At 43.0% G+C, this 22,926-nt stretch overlaps 1 protein-coding gene across 1 annotated transcript in view; it reads right to left on the bottom strand.

The window, feature by feature from the left end:
• Positions 1-22,926, bottom strand: part of NRXN3 (neurexin 3) — a 1,036,119-nt gene that overhangs the window by 986,656 nt on the left and 26,537 nt on the right. The window lies entirely within an intron of this gene.

Here is a 22,926-nt window from a genome sequence, read left to right as displayed (position 1 = left end):
TGCGTTGGGCATGAGAACAGTTCTGGGAATGGCTAATGTTAGCACAGATACAGAGCAGGAAAGGAGGTGATGAGAATCAAGGCCTTCAGCCTCCCAGAAGTCAGCATGATCACAGATTTCACAAACTGCATCACAAATATTGTGAGACAGTATTTGTTTGGGAAGAGTGTTTTGTGCTGTGGACAATGAGAGTTGCTGGGGCTGCTGTTGCTCCCAGCAGGTGCCTTACAACCCCACCGCCCACCTTGCTCTGAAGGAAAAGGCCCACAGACACTGCAGAAATGGGCAGCGCAGGAAAGTTTCTGTTTGGTAAGGTCAGATCTTGAGTTGGAGGAGAATCACTAGGCAACAGAGGGGAAAGCTCATGTAGTCACAGCCTCTGCCCTACCTGCCCCAGGGACCTACAGAAGCCGTAAGTCTCCAGGGCTGTCAGTCTGGCAAATTTAGCCAGCACGAAAACCAAGTCACTTTGATCCCTTTTGTTTTCTATTAAAAGAAAACCTGCAAGTTGGAGAGAAATGTGAGCTTTCAGTGCCCAGTGGAAAACAGGTTTGTTCCCTGCAGCTGCCTGAGTGGAGCGTGTTAGCTAAACTGCTATAAACACAAATAAAATCAAGTCAAAACCAGAGGGAAGATAATTCCTTATAATTGTTAACAGCTTGGCTCAGGAGAATGGAAGGAGGAAAAAGAATGTGTTAGGAGAGGTGTAAAATGAAAAAAAACCACAGATCCAAATGCTCAGATCATCTGTCTTCCTGATAATCACAATGTTGGCTCAGTTCATGGGGTTTGGGGGGGGCTTTGAAAATCAACTGGAAAAAAAAAAAAATGTGGCTCTTGTCCATTTACCTTTCTTTTCTGTGCTCCCTAGTGGCTCCACTAAAATAGCCCATGATTTATGGAGAAGGAGTATAGAGTGAGAGGGAGGTAAGAGAGAAAGTGATGACCCAAGCCTGGAATTATTGATGAGATGGGAATTGGAATATAATAATGTGTATAAATTAACCAGTGATGTGCTCCCAGCAGCTCACAGTTCCCTGGAACATTTACCACTACAGTAGCAAAATTCACTGCTCCATCAGACAACTCTGTGCTCAGCCTGGGCTGGGGAGGAAGGCAAGCCAGCATGGCACCAACCACCCACGGAGACCCCAGTGCAGAAGGGCTCTCACCACAGCTTTCGATTGTCCTGGGCAGGGTGTGTTGCACCATCTGCATCAGAAGTAGCCCTCAACCTTATTACTCTTCTCTCTCTGTTTTAGAAGACTAACTCTGAGAATGAGTGAAAGATGCTGTAAATCAGAGCAGCAGGTGTGAACACTCTATAGATAACCACAGATGAGATGCATATATCCATGTACAGACCAAATGTCTGTCCAAAAAGCCTACCAATCTCTCCCAACCCCAGGCTGCTGAAACCCTGTTTTACACACACAAAGAAATCCCAGTCTCCATGGGTCACTTCAATCCTTGGGATATTTCAAAGGCACAGTAGAGGGAGCAGGCTACTTCTGTGGTACAGATTTCTGTAACATCGATACGTGTTCATTAGGAGCTGTGGCAAAGGCCACAGTTAACAAGGGAAAACAGGCAGAAATGGTTAAACAGGACAATCCCTCTCTTACCTGTTTGACTGAGAGAAGCCTTTCTAGCTCTTTTGAAAGAAGACAGTGCCAGTTCTGTTTCAGAAGAGGAAGAGGACACAAAAAACATGAAATATAGGTGTCACTTCTGAGTGCTTCACTGCCTTTTAGACACTGCAGCTCAGGTTTTGGGAAGGCTGCCCGCACCCAGTCACTAGCAGGTTGGGGCCATAAAGGCTCCTCCAGAACTCTGTCAGCACCCGTCAGTCCTGATCCACAGCGCTTCTCACTATTCCAGTTTTGTGTCTCACGCAGTTCAGCCTGTGAGAGCAAACCTCACCACACAGTAGCAGGGCCTTCAAAAACACTAAGACCCAGTATCCTTTTTAGCAGTGGCCAGGATCTGAATCCCAACCGTGAGAGAGTAAATCCTGACACAACAAATCAGTGCCTCACCCATTTCCCACAATGATCCTCCAAGACACACTGAGAACGAATAATTTTCTGCTCTTACCATTTTATTTTTAGCATAAGTAGTACCCTAGCAGCCTCATACAGTGCAGTCCTAACATAGCAATACATTACAGTTTGGGACAATAACTATAGAATCCCATAGTATTTTCTTATGTATTTTATCTTCAAGAAATCTCAAACTTTGTCACAGTATGATCACGTCTGACAAAAAAAACATTTCATGATGGACACCGCCTCCCTCAGTCACGAATTAGCAACACCCCTGTTTCAATTTCACCTATTGCTTACATGGAAAAGCAACATAACAAACATTTTCCGTGTTATATTTTTGGCTTAATCTGATTTAGCAGCACAAAACAAGACAGCCAGTCTGATGTGACCAGCCCTTCAACAAATCACTAGGCAAGGTCTTTGCAGAGCATTTTAAATACTTGCTACTCTGAAGGAATACGAGAGCCAGCAAGCTATCTCCACTGCACCTCCAGCAGCCTGTACTGCCTCCCTGGCCCACCAGAGAGCTGAGACAGCAAGGAACCTGCATGCTGAAAAGACGGCTCAGCATCTCACACACGCAACACCCACTGTAGGAAACACACCCACTTGCACTACTGAAACATCCCACTCACAGGGCTGATAAAGCTGCACAACTTCCCAAGCCGGGAAGGGAGGCAGCCCCGCCACAGTGCTGTGGACAAGTGCTACCCAATCACCACACATTTTCCCAAACTTGAGAGCAGCCTGTAATGCCAGGTCAGAGCCATCTGCTTGGCAGCCCATGGAGAGGGTCTCATCCTCGCTTCGGAGTGGCTCTCAAGTGCTTATCAGCTGTATGCGGAGAGTGAGTGACATTATCTAATTGCCAACTAATTTCCATAATTACTGACTGGCACACTCTGTATGTGGGGTTAATATCTTTGCAAACGTCTCACAACACACCTGCTTAGGAAAGAGGGTGAGAAGCTGGGCACAGTGCTGTTCCACAGCTTATTTACCCAACCACACAGAAAGGTTGCAGGAGACAGGTTTGTCACTCCCTGGTCTCCCTCCTCTACTACCTCCCTCTCTAGCTGCTAATTGCTTGGGGATGGACTTTTTTGTGTTTGAAAGTATAATTCTCAGCAATTCCTAGTGCAGAAAGAACAACAGAGTTAGATGAAGCCAAGGACAGGCTGGTTTCCTTCACAAACCTCTGCCACTGTAGCCCAGTGCAAGCTTGTGTAAGTCCTGTTATTCCACTTAAGGATGCTGGACAAAACCCCACTGACACACTTACGGGAGGGGTTCACAGTCCCCTCAGTCTGCCACCCCCTTCCACAACTGAAATTTTTCATTATGCCATACTTCATGTGGAGGAAGAAACATACACTGGTCACCTAGGATCCATGTATTTATACCCCATGGGAACTCACCTTTGTCCTTGCCTTCACTATAAAAAAAGCAAAATCCAATGGTTTGCTTTATTCCCCAGGCTCTAGTGAAGCAGAGCAGTTTTAGGAAGGGGTAAACAGGACCATAATTTGGCTCTGTGTCCACATATGTTCCCGCAGTCAGCCCAAACCCCAGCAATCAAATCATTACAGCTCTATGACATGCGCTGCTCGAAATGATCTAGTGAAATTCACGACCAATAATTGATATTAAAAGCCAAGCTTGCCAGTGGCAGAGAAATGGGGAATTAATAGCACTTATTCAGTCCGTCTTCACTCATCCAGTTCTCCAGTGAGCAATGGGCTCCTTTTGGCTCATGCCTTGAGTGTGGGTTTCCAGAGAGACTATCTCTTAAGCAGAAATATTTCTGCCTGGTCTAACCCCAGCTGAATCGTGGCTAAAAAAGTAGGGGGAAAAAATAACAAAAAAACCCCTTCCAATGAAAAATGCAGATGTGAAAACAGCGAGCTGCTACTGTTGCTGGGGAAAAAGAAGGAACATAAAAATCCTGCTATCACACAGCCACCTCAGCAAGGACGCATGGCGAGATGTTTACAGAGAACTGAGAGGGGACATGGAGGCTTTGAAATTCAAGAGACTAGAGAAACCCACATGGATTAATTTAATTTTTAATTCCTCTAGCAGCATTTGCATCTCAACTATAAATCTGGATGCTGGCATCATCCCCTTGCTGGGATGGAGAGGACTCTGGGGTGGTGCCAGTGGAGCTGAGCTGAAGGAACTAGGCTGAAGATAGAAGCAGAGAGCTATTCTATGATGGTATGATTCTACTACCCAGGGAGAGTTTGGTGACACTACACTGCTTGCAGGGGTCAGGGGTAAGGCAAGATGGGTTCTCCTTAGTGAAAAGGCTGGAAGTGCAGTTGAAAATGGGGCCTTTGCCTTGCAAAGAGCTGAACACACCCAGGTCCTGCTGAAGTTGGAAGAACTTCCAGGGATGAAGCATCTTACTTGCTGGGAGAGAAGCAGAAGAGAAAACAGAGAGATTTAAGGCTTTATCTTGGATGTAGAGACACACGTGGGCAGGAAGGCCAGCATCTTAAAATTGGAGATTGGGGGTGACACAGAGCACATGGTGACCTCTTCTGGATGGTTTCCAGTGATATAGTATCCATGCCAGTCTCTAACATCACTGTGAGAACCATTTGTGCCTTTGCCCCACCCCAAGCCCAAGGAGAAAACGTATTCTCCTATGTTCATTGGCTCTTCCCACCACTTATATATCTTGCAGGCTTAGCTTTTGCATTCTCGAAAGTGGATATGGAGTTGCTCAATTCTCCCTATCTGAATTCAGCACCGAGCTCTCTAGGAGACAGTGGCAAAAAACCTGTATCAAAGCAAAAAGAAGGAAAGGAGGTCTAGGGTTGCAATCCAAGAGTGTCCTCTTAAAACAAAAACAAAATTTAAAAAATTTAAAACCTAGAATTACTTTGTCTTTGCTCCCCTGGAGTGGATTATGATATACACATGCACATGCATACACTCTCAGTCATGATCTGTAGATAGGTGGTTCTTTGGTTTCCTGGTACCTGGGCACATGGTTTGCAATCAGATAGGCTAAGCCCATTGACCTTCTTCTCCCTGTCCCCCGTTCTCACCTGGGAAGGGCAAGAATGACTTTATGAAAAGTCTTCTCTTGGAGCTCACCTCCAGAAACACTGTATGATACCCAAACTAGGTAACTATGCATGGGAGAGCTGAGCTCACATGGACTCATAAGACACACAGCTGAAATGCCACCAGCAGCCTCAGAAGGGATACGAGCAACCTAGTATTGTGCTCACTTCAACAGTAAGCATGGGACCATGGCAGCATAGCCTCACACTTCAGAACTATTAGGCTGGGAAGCCACCTGGCTGCTAGAAGAGTTAATATTTTACCATAATCACCCTTCAAGGTTCTCACCTCCTGGGCCTATTTAAACAAACCATTCAGAACCAGAGCTCTTCAAATCTACACTGGAAAAAGAAGGGTTAAAAAAGCCACAAGGGACAGCGTGACTCCCTTCTTAAACACTCTCCCCACCCCACCAGAGGAGGCCACATAGTCCAGGAGAGTGACCTTTAACTAGCCTACCTAGCCCAAGCTCAGCATGAATGCAATTTACAGACCATTTCAGCTCTCCAGCTTTCTTAACACAAAGAAGAAAAATCAAAACCCAAGCACAATGGAAAAGAAAGAAAGAGAGAGAGAAAATAACCCTGCAGAGCAATCATGTCTGGGGCTGCTCTGATGGCTTTCTGTTCCCTTCCAGGACACAGAAATGACTCCCAGTGTGTTAATTACTCCTATTACCACAAACTCTCCACTAACAAGGGCTAGCTAAAAGGAAGCGTTGGCAGCAGCTGAGCAGTTATTGCTCTGTACCGCCATGCAGGAGAAACCAGACTCCCCCATCTCTGAGCTGGTATAACCAGGAGAGCGATTTCTGCAAAACTCAACAAGCCTTTATTGTAATTCCCATGGCAGTTGCGCGGGAACACTGGCCTTCCCTCAATTCCACCATCGTTAAAAGAGAATGAAGAATACCTGCTTTTCTAAAGACTTTGAAATTCAACAGCTGGAGAGCTCTGAATCATTATCATTTATTTTACTCCTGTAGCTGGTCTGCCTCCATCCCCCGCATCCTCTTCTTTCTGCCACCAAGAAGTCTGGACAGCTCTGTAGAGTTGTTTATTCTACCAGATCCTAATATATCAAATGTAAAGCCAGGAGCTGCACACATCACAGCAGGGAATGTTAGCAGGGAATTCTGTAAATTCACAATGCTGGCATTACTACTAAATGGCAAAACTTCTTCCAGATCCCGTTATCTGTCACATACATTGTATTCCCATTTTCTTTTAATAAAAATCAAGTCTTTTAAAAATGTGCTCAACATTACTGAAAATTGATGTTTGAGCATGTCATCAATGCCTGAAAATGAAGCTGCTTTGAAGAAGATTCCTCCTAAAACCAACAGTCTAGAATGGGCTTACTTTTCTCCCCAAACATTTGATACTGCAGAGACAGGCTAGTATTAGACACTCCTCAGAGGAGAGACACAGTTGGAGTGTGGGGGGCTGCCAACTTTGAAGCAAGAAGAGGAAAAAAGTCACTGTTGAACTGCTTTATCAGCTACTTAACATTATGAAAAGGTACAGAGCATAAAAAGCAACAACAAAATAAAACTAATGGCTAGCACAACCTATAATGCCTTGCTCTTCCTAGCTGTCTATCCATCTGCTTCTTTCTTTCACATATATTAAGTTCTTCTTGAGCAAGAACAGTTTTTCTGTTCGACAGAACCTAGCACAACACAGTCAAGAACAGATCTCCCAGGCCCTGCTCACGTACACATTAATAATTGTGATTTTCTGTACTTGAACTAGCACTAAAAAGCCTCTATATTCCAGCTGGCACATAGTAGTTCCTTTAAAAAAAATAATAATTTAAAAGGAACAAAAAAAAAAAGCATAAAAGGATTATCAGATAGACTAGAACAAGAACAAAGGTTAAATTCATTCTTTCCTTCACTCACAGATCACAGTTAATTCACACTTTGTTCAACACATTTTTACACTCCTGAACCTGATTTCCAGTAAGTCAGAAAAGTTTGCATTTTTTTAAAATGTCATGCTAGTGTATTACGGATAGGGGAGACAGATGCAATCAGTTTGGTTATTTTACTAAAAACTTAACATGCATAGAGGGGGGGAACGCTGCACCTGGCCAGACTTCCCTGTCATTAGTACGGCCAGTAATTCATTGAGGCCATTCCCTGTAGTCTGCTGGCTCATGGGAAGATAAGCAGCATCCACTTAAAAAGGGAATAAAGGGCCCATGGACATCTGGAAATTTACAGATTTTCCCATTATGTAACATGTAGCACTCTCAATGTTTTATTGCAACTTCAGAATGTCATGCTTCCTACAAAGCAAACCCAAACACCCAAACATAGCAAACAGGTATGGTAAGCTCTTCGTAGTGCAGGGAACACTCAGCTCAGTTCCTAAGCTCCATACCCAGCTGATGTCCTGTTGAAGGACCAAATGGCAATGCCTTTCAGGGAGCCCAGCTAAATCGGAATTGAAGTGTGGGGGATCCATGTTCACACAGGTCTCCCAGTGACTGATGTTGACCAGCAAGAGGGAGCAAAGACGTTGGCGACCTGGTCAGCACTCAAAGTCTACAGCCACTGTGAGATGAGGTGTCTGCTTTCTGAACAACATTCCTCCCTTACCACTAGCTCCAGAAACATGTTGCTTTTTGTGGGTATATACACAACAGCAGGCTAGGATTTCCCTGCCATGGGAAATCACTTCATTCTTCCAGCTCTCTGCTCTTTTCGTCTTCTGGTATACAAAATTCCTGCCAAAATTCACTCCACCCCATTTCCCTCCCCACTTCTACCTAAGGGTTATTGGGGGGACATGGCGAGAAGTTATGCATAGATGGGTTTCTCAGTTCTAGCGTTCTGGGGGATGGAAGTGGAAATCTTTGCCAAGATAGACTGCTAGCAAAAATCTTTAAGCGTCAGTGTCTTGGCTGGAAAAGGATAATACTTTAAATGGCTCAGGATATTGAAAACTTTCCAGATCATCAAGGAAATGGCTTGTAGCTTTGCACGATAGGGGCCAGTTTCTAAACTAACCAGCAATTATAGGACAGATAAGAAATACGCTAGGCACACTGTACTTGCAAGGCCTCATTTCAGCCTGGTCTGTGCCTGCAGCGCTACATGGTGACCTGTCAGCGTGCACCAAGCAATCCTCCGCCTAACCCAGACATCCTGCTGGCAAGGCTGGAATAACAAACCTGCTGCTCTGCCACAGCAGTGGCCTCACAACCAAGGACTGAGACAGCTCTGGTAAAGGCTACCTAGACTCCCAAGCCCTAGGGACCCTTAAAGCAGAAATACAACGGTCATGGCAGAATCTCATTTGAAAGGAAGGCTGTTGATCCAGACAAATGTAGGCCTAATAGCCCTGTGAGCCCAAGAGCCCAGAGACTGGGAGGAATTATACATAGGACAGGGGTTTTGTACTGGTTTTTAATTCACGTACATCTTCCTGGATTGTATTTCTGAGGTTCACACTATTTTGCCCTATAAGTTTTCTCTCTAGTTATGCCTTTTCCTCAGAGACCTGCTACCGTGAAATGTAGAAACAAATATTAAGATGTGCAAAACAAAAGGATTTTTACAAATTCAAGTATAAAGGATTAGTCTGCTTATTTTGAGGCAAACGTTAGCTAAAACAAGAAGTCCAGAGAGCACGTCCTGGGCTGTCAGAAGTACTTGGCCATGACTGCAGGAAAGTGGGGGGAGAGCACAATTGCCCAATACATTTTAAAATGAACCTGGATAAAAACACTAGGAAATAGTGTAACAGGGAATAACCATTCACCACCTGAGAAACAGAGTGGGGGCACTGCACCAGCACCCTTCTACTCTCTCCCTGTATCAAAGCTGATTGCTGAAAACCCCAAACCAGGCAGCAGTGTACCAGGACCACAGACTCGGGAAGCCAAGCCTGTCAGCCAGCTTAATACCTCACATGAGCCCAGAGGAAAAAAAAAGCTAACTAGCAGCATTATGGGAGTTAACGCCTTTAGAAATTATTTCAAATTTTCTAATGGAGTGTTTTAACAGCACTGGAGAAGACATGCCTCTTTATTTAAGCAATAGTTGCTACATACTGATAAATCAATCACACTTGGTAGATTTAGAAAGACCTAGAAGATATATATTCTCCTGCAAATGTTCCTTTAAAAGTCAAATGGTCTTTTAAAGAGCCTCCAGCCTTGGGACTCACAGTGCAGTGCCCTGGAAGACAATTGACATTCTGAGTGACTGGGCTGCGAATTCAAAATCCCAACTCGACCTGCTCAAGTCGGGATTCAAACTCACATATTTTAAAAATAGGAAGGAAAAAAAGAGAGAGCAGGGAAAAGACTTAAATTCCTGCAGCTCCCCAGAACAGAATCTCTCAGGGTACAGATGTGATAGCAGGTCAGGGGATATCTCTGCACAGTATCTGCATGGGACCTCTTTGGTGCTTTGCCATACTACATACAAATTTCCATATGGTTAGCAATACATCTGACAAAGGACAACTGTTTGCTATGAAAGCCAAAAAACACTTATATTGAGGCATTTTCTGTTTTTAATTAAAAAATGAAACATTCTAATTTACCTGGCTTTGGTTATAGGAACTTCCAGTCATTATTTGCTGTCTCTTTTTATTTCTTCTGGGAAAGGAGCATAGAATAGGAAAACTGGGAAAACTGAGACTGCTATATAAATAGCTTCATTCCTAGCAATTGCATAACTTTTCATTTCAAATCAATTTTAAATGTATTTCCTTCCCTTTCAACAAATACCTGAACATTCTGAATAATATATCCTTTCTGCTAACATTGTTTTTACAGTCTGAAAAGCCATTATTTTGACAAAAACATTATGAGCAGTTCTTGCTCACAGCACCCACTTTTTCCCCTTCATACCAAGCCCTGCGCTCAGCTCAGCATCTGGCTGGAAAGTTCTGCATGGCTCCAGAGATCAGTGATGAGGCAGTGATGGGTCTTGCTCCTCTTTGGCACCAATTTTCATCTCCTTCATCCACATAAAGCTTTTGCTAGCTGATAGCAAACCGGAAGCCAATGAGAAATGCTGCAGTATTAGCTCCAGTTTCTAAATTAAATACCACAAACCCGCTCACCAGGAGCAACGATGATTCTTCTACTGTCCACCAGTAAGACAAGCAAGGAAAGAACAAACAGTAAAACTCCTCTCTACGCCTAAGGAGGCACTGCCTAGGATATCGCTAAAACACGTGGGTGGAAAAAAAAGAAATCACTAGTGAAAGCACTCATTCCTGGGTAGACTGAGCACTCCAGTCTCCCACCCCACACCTGTCATGAGTACAAAAATAAGTCTAGAAGAAACGGAGGGAAAAGCTTTTCTAATCAACACTTAAAAGGAAGGTACCTGAAGTGCTCGTAATAACCAGGCAAACTTCTGTTTCCAAATTGTATTGAGTAACTGAGATTTAGAAGTAACTAAGGAAAATGATTACTTGGTACTACAGGCAACAGATGGTTCCTGCAACCTGCCAGTTGCCAGATTCTAGGCCAAACTTCTCCCCTGTGTAACTTCACCACACATTAATTTAACTCATTTTATCTACAGTACCTAGTCATCGGCTGCCAACGTTTTGCTGCTCAGTAGTTCCTCATGCAGTAAGATTCATGTTCTAGCAGTCAGGGTACATGCATGAGTCAAAAGAAGAAGGCTCATGACCTGTTTGTGCGGCCTTAGGCAAAGTGCGGTTTCAGGGGATATAGCAAGGACTACAGCAGCTATCTTGTAAAGTTTAATTAGTGATTGTAAAGTGCTCGACCCACTCAAAAGACAAGCTAACATAAGAGCAACCTATCCTCCTTCATGACATTAATAGTCTGCTTTCAAATTAAGCAAGGGAAGAAGCATCTATAAAACGTAGCAGATTTTCTTGTGTTACTCCTCCTGACTTGGTCCCAAAGAGGCACAGGTTTACTCAGCAGGGAGGGCAGTGGTGAGGAGAGGGGAAGCCTTCATCTGCCTCAACTCCTGACCCCACCTCCAGCTGCCCTCTCACTCCACCAGCACTAGACAGCTTTTCACAGCACAACAACCGAACCAGTCATGGAGAGCTGACATGGTCTGCACCTCCCCAGGGACTGCCATGCCCAGTCATATGATACCTCCCTCCTGTGATACAACAGGGGAAACCGGGGCACTCAACTTCCCAATTTAAATACAAATCAAGTGAATCTGTACACTGGCCGCTCAGGGTTTTAAATGGGAATCACAGCCCACGGTTTATGCGCTGCTCAGTCAGGAGACCCTTCTTTTTCCCCCAAACCTCCCTAAGGGCTCCAAAAACAGGCAGTCGACCATGTGGGGAAAAAATGGGTACATTTAACTCCATTTTTCACCAGTGGTCATCTAAACCATCTGAAAGGCTCAGAGGAAGAGAAAGGTGTAAAGTCAGGCAGGCTTCTTGTATGCACAGCTAAGTACAACTATTTAAGTTTGCTTTATAGACTCCTGCATGTTTTTCCACTTTTCTGGGGCTTTTAAAAGTCGAAAATAAAAGCAAGTTAAAAAAGACATGCATCTAACAGGAGAAAATCCCTCTATGCATTTAATTAAGATCTAAATAAAGGAAAAAAACTACAAAGCGCATGCCTGTGTATTTGTTAACCTTATGAGAAAATACAAGGTTTTAGCTATTTAATTATAAGCATTGTTTTTAAAAAAAAAAAAAAAAAAAAAAAAAAAAAAAAAGAAAAGCTGCTTTCAAAGCAGCCAGTTTTCAAACATGTGCAATGTGTACTACTACAAAAAGTCGAACTGCCTCCACAGTTTACAGGAAAGGGAAGACATACATCACTGTAAACTGCTTTTACAGAATCCCAAACGTAGGATTTCCTACAGAATTAAATGAAAAGGGGAAAGGATATGGAAAACCCATCAGTCTACTGCGGTCTTCCAATTACCTCACAAATACAGGCTAGAAGTAGTCACCTGTTAAAAAATACATGTCGATAAAAGGTATACAGTTACTATGCAGTACTGAGCCAGTCTGTTGTCTTGGACTACACATCACTGTTGGCTTTCTGTCTGATGTCTCCCATGAGAATCCTGTACAGCTTCGCTATGACAAACACTGCTCGTCCTGGGTAGCAGAATTAGAGGCATTCAAAGTATATCTCCTAAAATATCCTTCCCCAATAGCTTTTTCCGACTAGTGGGAGAAATTAAGATTGCAACTGTACCAAGCTACACCTGCCATTCACTACACAACTAGTCAATTTTAAACCACAGGACTGCAGGCTGTTTCATGATGATGAAAATAAAGTCTGAGGTAAAAGTACCATAGAGGCAAGAGTGCATGATTGAGCAGAGGAGGAAGGCAATAGTGGTGTTCAGCAGAATATTTGCTATTTAGGTAGATAATAGCAATAAAGTCAGAAAAATTATTTAAGCAGCACTGCTGGGGAAAACAAAACAAAACAAAACAACAAAAAACCACCAAACCACAACACACTGATACAATTGATTTCACAGACTTTAAGGACAAACTTCCCTTAATCTTCACACCCATAAAAGCTAAGAATCCCAAAACCTACAGGGACATCTTCCTCTCCAGACATCCCCAACAGATTCTGCAACACTAGGCTGAGAAGATTCTCCTGTTGAAGGTTTTTTCCAAAACACCACCTAGATACTGATGCCTCTAGCCACCCCAGCAAGTGCACATCCTCTTTCAGTACTTTCACACTCAAAACACAAGACCCTGAACACTGGAATCAGCCTCTCTTTATTGCAGTAACTTTGCATTAAGAGGGGCTAGTGTGTGCTCCCTCCTCTCCTCCTCACCAGATTCTTGCTTCAGTGCCATCTCATACCACCCACTGCCAGAGTGGAAGTCTGCCTCCTGCTCAGTCATTTTACATCTTGCTTCTCAACACCTAAACACACATTCACACACTTTTATTGAAGCCACCCCTCTCTTCTCCACTTCAGTCTTGGCCAGGAACGGCAGGCCACATCCCCCTTCTCCAGACCACTGTGGCTTTTACAGCACTCCCTGCCAAAGCCCTCTTCTCACAAGTTGAGGAGTCCCAGTCCTTCCACACCTCTCCACAGAGATATCACTGAGGGTCTGGTGAACTTTTTCCATATTTCTTCTAGGTGGGATGACCAGAATTGCATGGAGCTAGTAATTGTATCATACTGAGTTGGGATCTTGACGGGTTTTATAACACAAAAAGAAACCCAATTAATTTAGAATAGGAGACGTCCAAAGAAAACCCAAGGTACCCCAGCATACCACTCACTCTAACCTGCAGTCCCTACCAACCTGGGTTGTCATCTCAGAGGTATTCAAGTGCGTAACACTAAGCAATGTGATTAGAATTGATCCAGTGAGTCCCCTATCTTGCCCCAAGGGAACAATTACACTATGTTTAAAGGATGAAATTAAAGCACTTCATTCTGAACCAGAGATCCACAGGTAAAAAGCCATGATCCCATCCTTGTACTAAACCTCCCAGCCACAAAGTATTTGTCTGTACATATTGTATAATAATTGTTTACCTATATTGCTAGTCTGCTGCAAAGATGACTGGTCATACTGATGAAATCTCAAGAACAGCAAAAAACAAAATACCCAGTGGTACAGGTGGGAGCTAAGCTAAGGGGATGGGCCTGCAATGTAAATCATACACGTTTTCCACAGTTACCAAAGAAAACATTCACCAATCCATCCAAGGGGATCAGGTGAGGGTTTTGATGTGGGAATTTTTTTTTCTATTTTTAGAAATTAGATTAAGTAAGTTTAAGATTTTTCTTTGACCACAAGCTTTCTTGAGCCTGCCACAGGGGAATGGAACTACTTTCCACTAGAGAAAGAGCTTTTAGTAAAAAAAAAAAATCCTAAGTAAGTGGCAAATAAAAAAAGAGCTAGAGTCCCTGGGACAGTAGGTTTGGGTATGTCAAAGCTACAGCCTCTGTCAGAGAGCAGGGTGGGGAAGAAGGGGTGAGAACAGAATAACATGAGACATATAGTCTCCTGTAAACCAAGCACTTTTACTCATCATGCTGTTAAGCATTTTATTATTTCAGTGACTCCAATATCCCCATTTCAAGCTCCCCGGTTGGTGCTTTTCCATTATCAAGACCTGTCCACAATACCAATGGCCCAGAAAAGAAATTAGTTGCTTCCCTTTTTTAAGAGCTGTGTTTGACTTTAATTACATTTATACTTGCTTGGGAAATCAGACTTCACTCTCAAGAGAGTTAAAAAGGGGAAAGGGAAGGGGAGAAAAAAAGACATGGAGAGAAAGAAACAGAAAAAGGAGAGAAAAAGGTAAGTTGGATGAATCCAATTAAAAGTTTCTAAGCTCCTATCCCTGAAGTTTCAGCCAAAGCCACTACTTAGTAATATGGGAGAGTGTGTTTTTTAATTATTTTTTAAGTTTTCTTTTATCGGTCATCTATTCAGAAAATTGCCAACATTATTCTTCAAGCAGACATGGTTATCAATCATTAGAAAATGCTTTTATCTGGAGCTGCAAGAAATTGAAGTCTTTCCAAGATGAACTTAATGCAGATGGGTGGTAGTTCAAGGGAGAGAAAAAAAAGAAGTGAACTTGGGTAAAGTCTGGTTACCTTTCTTCCATGAGGGTTATTACTCAAGAATGAAAAAACAAAGTGCTGCATTTACAGTGCACAATCAGAGAAGATTCTGCAGAATTGGGTAAGAAGCAGTTCTAACAAAGACTGGTCCATGAAAAATGCTTTTGCTTTTTTCACTTTTTACTTTTGCCTTTTATGCCTGAGTTTCTCAGTAACACAACACCATGTTGCTTGTCCAAGCTGTATCTACAAGTGCCAAAATATTTATTCCTACTTGGCTATTCTAGAGCTGCTGATCAGCACTCAGCAGCATGGTCAAACCTTCATCTTCCATTCATTTCTCCCTCTCCTGTACTCCCCTCTTCCTCTCCTCACAGCCTTTCATTCCTCTACCCTTACCCCTCCTCATTCCATTTTAATCAAGGTTCTTTCCTAATTAAAACAAACAAATATGAGGAAGCAATTAACGTCTTGAAGGAAGCAGATGGTGGAATAGTGCCATTTCGTTATTGCATTAAGCCTTAACTTGCTATCTCTTCAAACTTTCTGCACTTTAATTAAGCGCTGTTACAGGCAAGTTCAATGGGCTCTAGAGTAGGGTTTATCCAATTAGCTCCTGAAAAGCTGATGGTGCACAGTAGCAGGCTGAGCATGCTGTGCAGTATGCAGCTAGGAAGAACAACCCCAGGGCCAACAGGGACTAAGAACTTCCCTCACACGTCCAGCAGGTGGGAAAAGGAACAAGAGGGAATCGAATGTCAGTGATGTGGCAGAAATATAAACTAGCCCTGCCTGACCATGTTCTGACAGAAATTTTTCACTGCCCGTGTCACAGGACTCAATGATCATGAATTCTATGGGCACACATTTTAAGGGGCCATGGTGACTTTCAATGTCTATGCCACCTTTCCAGAGAGAGGGCAGGAGTAAAGAAGATCTCTAACACTGGTCAGAGAAATTATCGACAGCTTTTAGGCTCATTTATCACCCTACCATCTCCATCATTCCCTCCACTTCAATCCTCGGCTTCCATTATACCCCCAGATACAATGGTCCAACAAAGAACTGGGAATTAAAGAGCTTGAATCATCTAAAAAAATACACCCAGAAACAGAGGGATTCTTATTTTTTTCCCCCTCATGTTTCTCTTTGCAGTCAGCCTGGCATTGCTGAACATAGGCCTCTGCAGGTGAAGTAAGCATTGAAAAGCAGTTGTGTCAGCCAGGATCAACCTCTCACTTGGCTCCACATACACATGCCAGAAACGTGGGCAATCAAAAGATGCAGTGATCCAATCTACCTCTGCCCTACCACATTCTGGCAGATGATCCATTACTATTCAACACCAGAGAGATGAGTGTCTCTGAATCCTACTTGCAAACATCTAAGAGGGGAAAAACCACCGAGCATGACTCAGATGGACACAGCCCTATAGATCCCAAGCTTCTCTGCACAGAAACATCTCTATTCTCTACACTCATATGAGGAAAAATATACTACATCCATTTTATACATAGGAATGCGAGTCACAGACAATTTTTTGTGATTCCCAGTGTCACACAGAGACTGGGTGGAAGAAACACTTTTCTGTTTCTATCAACCACAAAGATCACCTTTTTTGTATAACCAAGGTTGGAATATGACTCATGGAAGAATCACAAATTACGAAGCCAGAGAACATCCCTGGGGGTCATCTGGTCTGAGAACTTCTCTGAATTAATTTCCAATTGAAGCAGGGGGAAAAAATAATCCAATCCTGTCTTAAAGATTTCTATTAATGGAGAGTTCATCATAACTCCTTGAACATTTTTTTCAGGGCCTAATTATCATAGTTGTTAGAGATGGGCACCTTATTTCTAGTCCAAATTTGTCTATTTCAGTTTCTAACCACTTGATCTTGTTATATACCCTTGTCTGCTGAACTGGAAAACCCTCTATTGTAAAAGCCCCTCTTATTCTCTTAACAATATAAGACAATATGCAACACACATTTGCTGAGGGATGAGACTCGTATCGTAGTGTCCTGGCATCTCTTCATTCATCAGTTTCAAACTTGAGCAAGGAAAACATCAAACACAATACTAAGATATGCAACCACAGCATGCTATAAATAACAATGGTTTTCTTGCAGATCTCTTCTTTTACAGTTGTGCCATATATAATGCAAATGTATTTATTCTGTTGAGTATTTAACTGTGTAAAATTCAGAGATTATGAACATCCAACTTCCCACTATAACCATTATTTAGCCCCAAGTACAGATGTAAGATTTTGTGTTTTCCTGTGGATTTTATCATAATTGTGGCTTAAACACACCACACGGAGAAGAGCATTTAGTAGTGTTATGGGAACAGAAACTCTCATTTCCTGACTTTGGGTACTTAAATTCTCCCTTATATTATCACACTATAGGGTGGTATGCACACACAATAGGATTATATAATCATAGATTCATAGAATCATTTAGGTTGAAAAAGACCTGTAAGATCATTGAGTCCAACCATTAACCTAACACTGTCAAGTCCACCGCTAACCCATGTCCTTAAGTGCCACATCTACACATCTTTTAAATACCTCCAGGGATGGTGACTCAACCACTTCCCTGGGCAGCCTGTTCTAATGCTTGACAACCCTCTCAGTGAAGGAATTTTTCCTAATATCCAATCTAAACCTCCCCTGGTGCAACTTGAGGCCATTTCTTCTTGTTCTATCACTTATTACTCAGGAGAAGAGACTGACACCCACCTTACTACTACCTCCTTTCAGGTAGTTATAGAGAGCAGTATGGTCTCCCCTGAGCCTCCTTTCTCTCCAGACTAAACAGCCCCAGTTCCCTCAGCCGCTCCTCATAAGACTTGTGCTCTAGACCCTTCACCAGCTTCACTGCCCTTCTTTGGACAAGCTCCAGCACCTCAATGTCTTTCTTGTAGTGCAGGCCTCAAAACTAAACACAGTATTTGAGGTACGGCCTCATCAGTGCCAAGTACAGGGGGACAATCACTTCCCTAGTCCTGCTGACGACACTATTTCTGATACAAGCCAGGATGCTGTTGGCCTTCTTGGCCACCTGGACACACTGCCAACTCATATTCAGACAGCTGTCAACCAACACCCCCAGGTCCTTTTCCACCAGGCAGCTTTCCAGCAACTCTTCCCCAAGCCTGTAGCATTGCATGGGGTTGTTGTGACCCAAGTGCAGGACCCAGCACTGAGCCTTGTTGAATCTCATACAGTTGGCCTTGGCCCATCGCTCCAGCCTGTCCAGATCCCTCTCTAGAGCCTCCCTACCCTCAAGCAGATCCACACTCCTGTCCAACTTGGTGTCGTCTACAAGCTCACTGAGGGTGCACTCGATCCCCTCGTCCAGATCATTGATAAAGATATTAAACAGATCTGGCCCCAATAGAGAGCCCTGGGGAACACCACTTCTGATCAGCCACTAGCTGGACTTAACTCCATTCACCACCACTCTTTGGGCTCAGCCATCCAGCCAGTTTTTTTACCCAGCAAAAAGTACACCTGTCCAAGCCAGGAGCAGCCAGTTTCTCCAGGAGAACACTGAGGGAAACAGTATCAAAGGCTTTACTAAAGTCTAGGTAGACAACATCCTCAGCTTTTCCCTCATCCACTAAGCAGGTCACCTTGTCATAAAAGGAGAGCAGGTTTGTCAAGCAGGACCTGCCTTTCATAAACCCATGCTGACTGGGCCTGATCACCTGTTTGTCCTGTATGTGCTGTGTGATGGCACTCAATATGATCTGCTCCATAACCTTCCCCAGCACCAAGGTCAGGCTGACAGGTCTGTAGTTCCCTGGATCCTCCTTCCAGCCCTTCTTGTAGATGGGCATCACATTTGCGAACCTCCAGTCAACTGGGACCTCCCCGGTTAGCCAGGACTGCTGATAAATGATGGAAAGCTGCTTGGTGAGCACTTCCACCAGCTCCTTCAGTACCCTTGGGTGGATCCCATGTGGTCTCATAGACTTGTGTGTGTCTAAGTGGTGTAGCAGGTCGCTAACTATTTCTCCTTGGATTATGGGGGCTTCATTCTCATAATATTAATTCTTCATTATCAACACAAGATTCAAATAGTTTGATATGTATAAGTAATCTCACACTAGAAGTGCATTTATATGGAACCATTTCACAGTTATCTTTATTTAAGGCATGTTCAGGTTCATATGTGAAGTATTACATACAACTATACCATGTTCTCAAAAAGCAGATGTGTTCATATCCACCTACGATCAAAAAAAGTGTTACCTTCAAAGATGCTAAAGGAGGACCTATTTTGTATGAAGTGTATTGTCTATCTGATTATTTGACCTCATAAACCAATCTGGCCATGCAATTATATTAGTTAGACATAGATGCACTAATAGGAGGCAGTGCCATGCTGGCTTCTGAATTAAATCTGATTTACCCAGCCACACCTTATTCCCAACCTATGGAGCTGAGGAAATTCCACCAACATGTCTGGAGCAAGAGTTGAGTCCATGTTGCCACAAGGTTCAACATCCATCATCCACGCCATGAAAATCAGATCCTTCTGCTTTGTGAACACCACATGAACTAAAACAGTTTGTACAGAGATTTAAAACACAAGGGTTCTGTGCTGAGTCCTGACAGGTGGATCTGCATATAAACCTAGCAATGAGTTGTCTTACAGCAGTACCCAGAGGCCCTAACACATCTGAGGCTTGCCTCCAGCCATCATGCCAGACATTGCTTAGACCTGCTCTGAAACAGCACATGCTGTTCTGATCACCTGTGTTCACAAAGGAGGAAGCCAAACTAAGCAAGTTTCACGAAAGCCTCCAACGATGAACCAGACAATCCAGAGCCTATTTCACAAGAAGAGACTAAGAAAACATAGCACCTTTAGCCTAACAAGATGAAGCCAAGAGAAATGACTACTGTTTATAAATACTTTGGGGACAAGGAAGAAGAGAGATTTAAGCTGAAGAGCAATACTGGCACCAGAACAAAGGTGCATAAACTGACTATAAGTAAGTGTATACTAGGAATTAAAATAGCGTTTCTAACAATCAGCAGACTGAAGTTCTGAAATAGGCATCCATGCAGAAAAGAAGCAGACATCACAAAACTCATGGGTTTTATTTTCTTTAGAAGATATATAGCTGCATGTCATAGGACCCAGGAGGCCCTTTGCAGTCCTGTGTTCCTACCCTGATCAAGGTAAATATTGTAAAAAACACACGAGAAGGCACAGTCTGAGCCCTAAGGGGCCAATAAATATTAGAAAACTGAAGGACGGTGGGGGAGAGAAACTGTCCCCAGCATACTGTTCCCAAGAATGTTTTAAGTTTCCAAAATAGCTTCACTGTATATGAGCATACGCTGTAGGTCATACAGCTTCCCCCATTACGCAGGCAACTGGAGTAGATCATTATAATGGCCACTTCTGGCCTTAAAATCCATGGATCACAAGGCAAGGTAAAAATTATACAAGCATCAACAGAAAACCTGAAATTCTACTCCCATTCACTCAGCACTTAGAACCTGACAGCTGATTCGAATCTCAAATATTTTCCTAGCCAGGAAACACAGCCTGACCTAGGACTCATGCAAAGGTGAAACGTAAACTCCAAAACATTTGATCTGTATTTGGTAAGAGCCCAGGAACACCTTCACAGCACTCATTTTTGCATTTCTTTGTCATCATTTAACATGAGCTGGAGAAACGTTGGTCCCTAGATAAAAGAATACACCACTGGAAGTCAAACATGCAAAGTAAATATAGTAAACACAGTTTAACATGAGGTTAAGGGGCAAAAAGCACTTATCCTAAGAAAGCATGAACAGACTGCATAGACGCAGTCTTTCAGACAACTTTCAAAGCAAAATCACTAAAATGACTTTTAGAAGCCTTTCTACAGGAACAGGCAAGTCACAATCTGTGCCTCACCCACATTTCACCTCCTGCGACTATCCATCTTACCAACTGCCCTCTGCATGTTCAGCCAGCATGCTCTTCAACCAGTCAGCCCTGCTGCCCAACTCCAGGGACAAAATACATTGAATCCCTTAAAAAACAAGAGTACATTGAGCTTCCTTGAGAAAACACCCTCAGAGAACTGCAGTCTCTAACATGGACAAAGTGGGCAAAACAATCAGGATGGGTAAGGGCCTGAGCACACATGACATTAATTCAGTACATCTTTCTTTTTGAACTCCCAGATGAAATTCAAACCTTCCTTGCCTAGGGATAACTAAACATTTACCCCATGAGAGAGCAGACTTTACATGTACACAAGTCCTCTACATGGCTGAACAGATGCCAAGTCTGAGAAGAACTTTGGGGATCTTCAGATGAGAGAGAGTATCTAAAACCTGCACAAAACAAATATTTATGGTGTATAAATACACACAGGCACATTCCTCCTCCTCTCTCAACAGAGCAGACTCCCACTACAAAGTGTCTTGCAACATGTCAAACATATTGACAAAACAAGCAGAAGTTAGGCTTTTTTCTCTGCTCCACATAGTAAGGCCATGTTCTTTATTCCTACTCCTCTGATATTTATCCCTCCCTTTCTTCTCCATCTTCTGCCTCGAGCCAGAGGCTTGTCTGCTGTCTCTTCATATTGGAAACATGCAAGCTTGTTTGGTTTAAAAGGTCAATCACAGCTTGTTTGTACTAAGTCTCTGATGCAAAAATCTCTTACTATAAGCTAGGAAAAATACTGGAGAAGAAACAGTGCTGGATGGAGGAGCATGAGATCTGGGCAACATATCAGGGGCACAGACACACAGTTAAGGCACTGTGCCTTACCAAGACAGAACCCATCAACTGAGGGGTTCACGAGTCTATGTTCTTGGTCAACAGCAAATAATCCAATTTAATTCAGCTCATTACAAGAAAGGCTTACGCCAAATGAGGTTACCTCATATTCGTCATAAGCTAATAGCATCCACAAGGATGGGGACCATCACACCAACTGATGCCTCATACATTAATCTAACGCAATTGATTGTGCATCACAAAATATAACTCCTCAACATCCAGAAAGGGGATAAAACACTAGTTTTGTTTTACAGAAAGGGCATGGATAAAGCTATTAAGGCTGACAGTTCCATGATCATGCATCATGATACAGGCCAGGACATTTTAAAGATGTTCTGTGATTAGTTTGGGGGCTTTGTTTAAATGTATATAAAAAGCTTTAAAAATACAACACAAAATTTTAAAATTTATGTCATCAATAGGATGCTCTATTTAGTTTTTAAAATAAACTGGACAGAGTGTGTGGTGCCACTACTTAATTCTATCCAATTTGGCAATGCTGAACCCTCATAAATTCTCTATAGGTAACAGAGCAATTCAGCAATCAAAAGTTGTCCAAAGCTCAAGAGTGGATCCTATTCCCCACTTGCTTTGCCAATGGTTATATTGTATAGCTACAAACTATCTGCCACATCTTTCAATTAAAAAAGAAAAAAAAAAAAAAGGTTCCAGTTGTTTACTCTTTCCCTGGCCTGCCAGGGTATCATTGCAGAAACTTGTATTATTGTGTTGAGAGCCAATGGTACTGCTAAGGCAAGTCCACAAGTATTACTTCTTGGCCTGCATCAGATGCTGTGAGGATGAACATTACCCTCCACCACTGGAGGAGACCCTGAAACCCAGAGCTGGGTACCAGCAGTTAAAAGCCCATCAGGAAACAGAGTAAGTATTCCCTCGTGTCACGCACCCCACAAACCACATTATATCCACATTTCTGTGCTCTCTGTGCTGTAAGCCATGGAATTCATTAGCTCTTTCTTCCTCCCCTCAACTGTTAGAATAAAAAGAATTAAGTTCCTTTTCCACTTTCAGGCCTGCCTCTCTGCCATCTTCCAAAGCAGTAGTTTCCCATGGCATAACCAGCCACCCTGGCCACTCCAGGACTTCAAGTGAAAACCTAGCCAAACCACAACCTCTGTCAATTCAAAGACTAAAACCAGGTTTTGCTTTTAACTGGCTTTAAGAGGGACCTGCTCTTGGTACAATTTCCAACAGTTATTGATGGCCTTTCGTAACTCACTTAAGGACTCCACTCTGCTCTGCCACTTGACAGTTACAAGACCATCAATAACCATGGAAAATAACATACCCTGAGAGGGGCCAGACCAGAACCTCCTTCTTCAAAATCTTTCTTTACCTAGGTAGTCTGCAGTAAACCACAGCACTGAGAAGCTTCAGCTGACACCCACACACCAGTGAGGAGCAGCACTCCTCTTCTGTAAGTC

The sequence above is a fragment of the Strix uralensis genome, chromosome 4 (genome assembly GCF_047716275.1).
Source record: "Strix uralensis isolate ZFMK-TIS-50842 chromosome 4, bStrUra1, whole genome shotgun sequence".
Classification (NCBI taxonomy): Eukaryota; Metazoa; Chordata; class Aves; order Strigiformes; family Strigidae; genus Strix; species Strix uralensis.
Note: the sequence above shows the minus strand (reverse complement) of the source record. Positions and strands in the feature narration are given on the sequence as shown.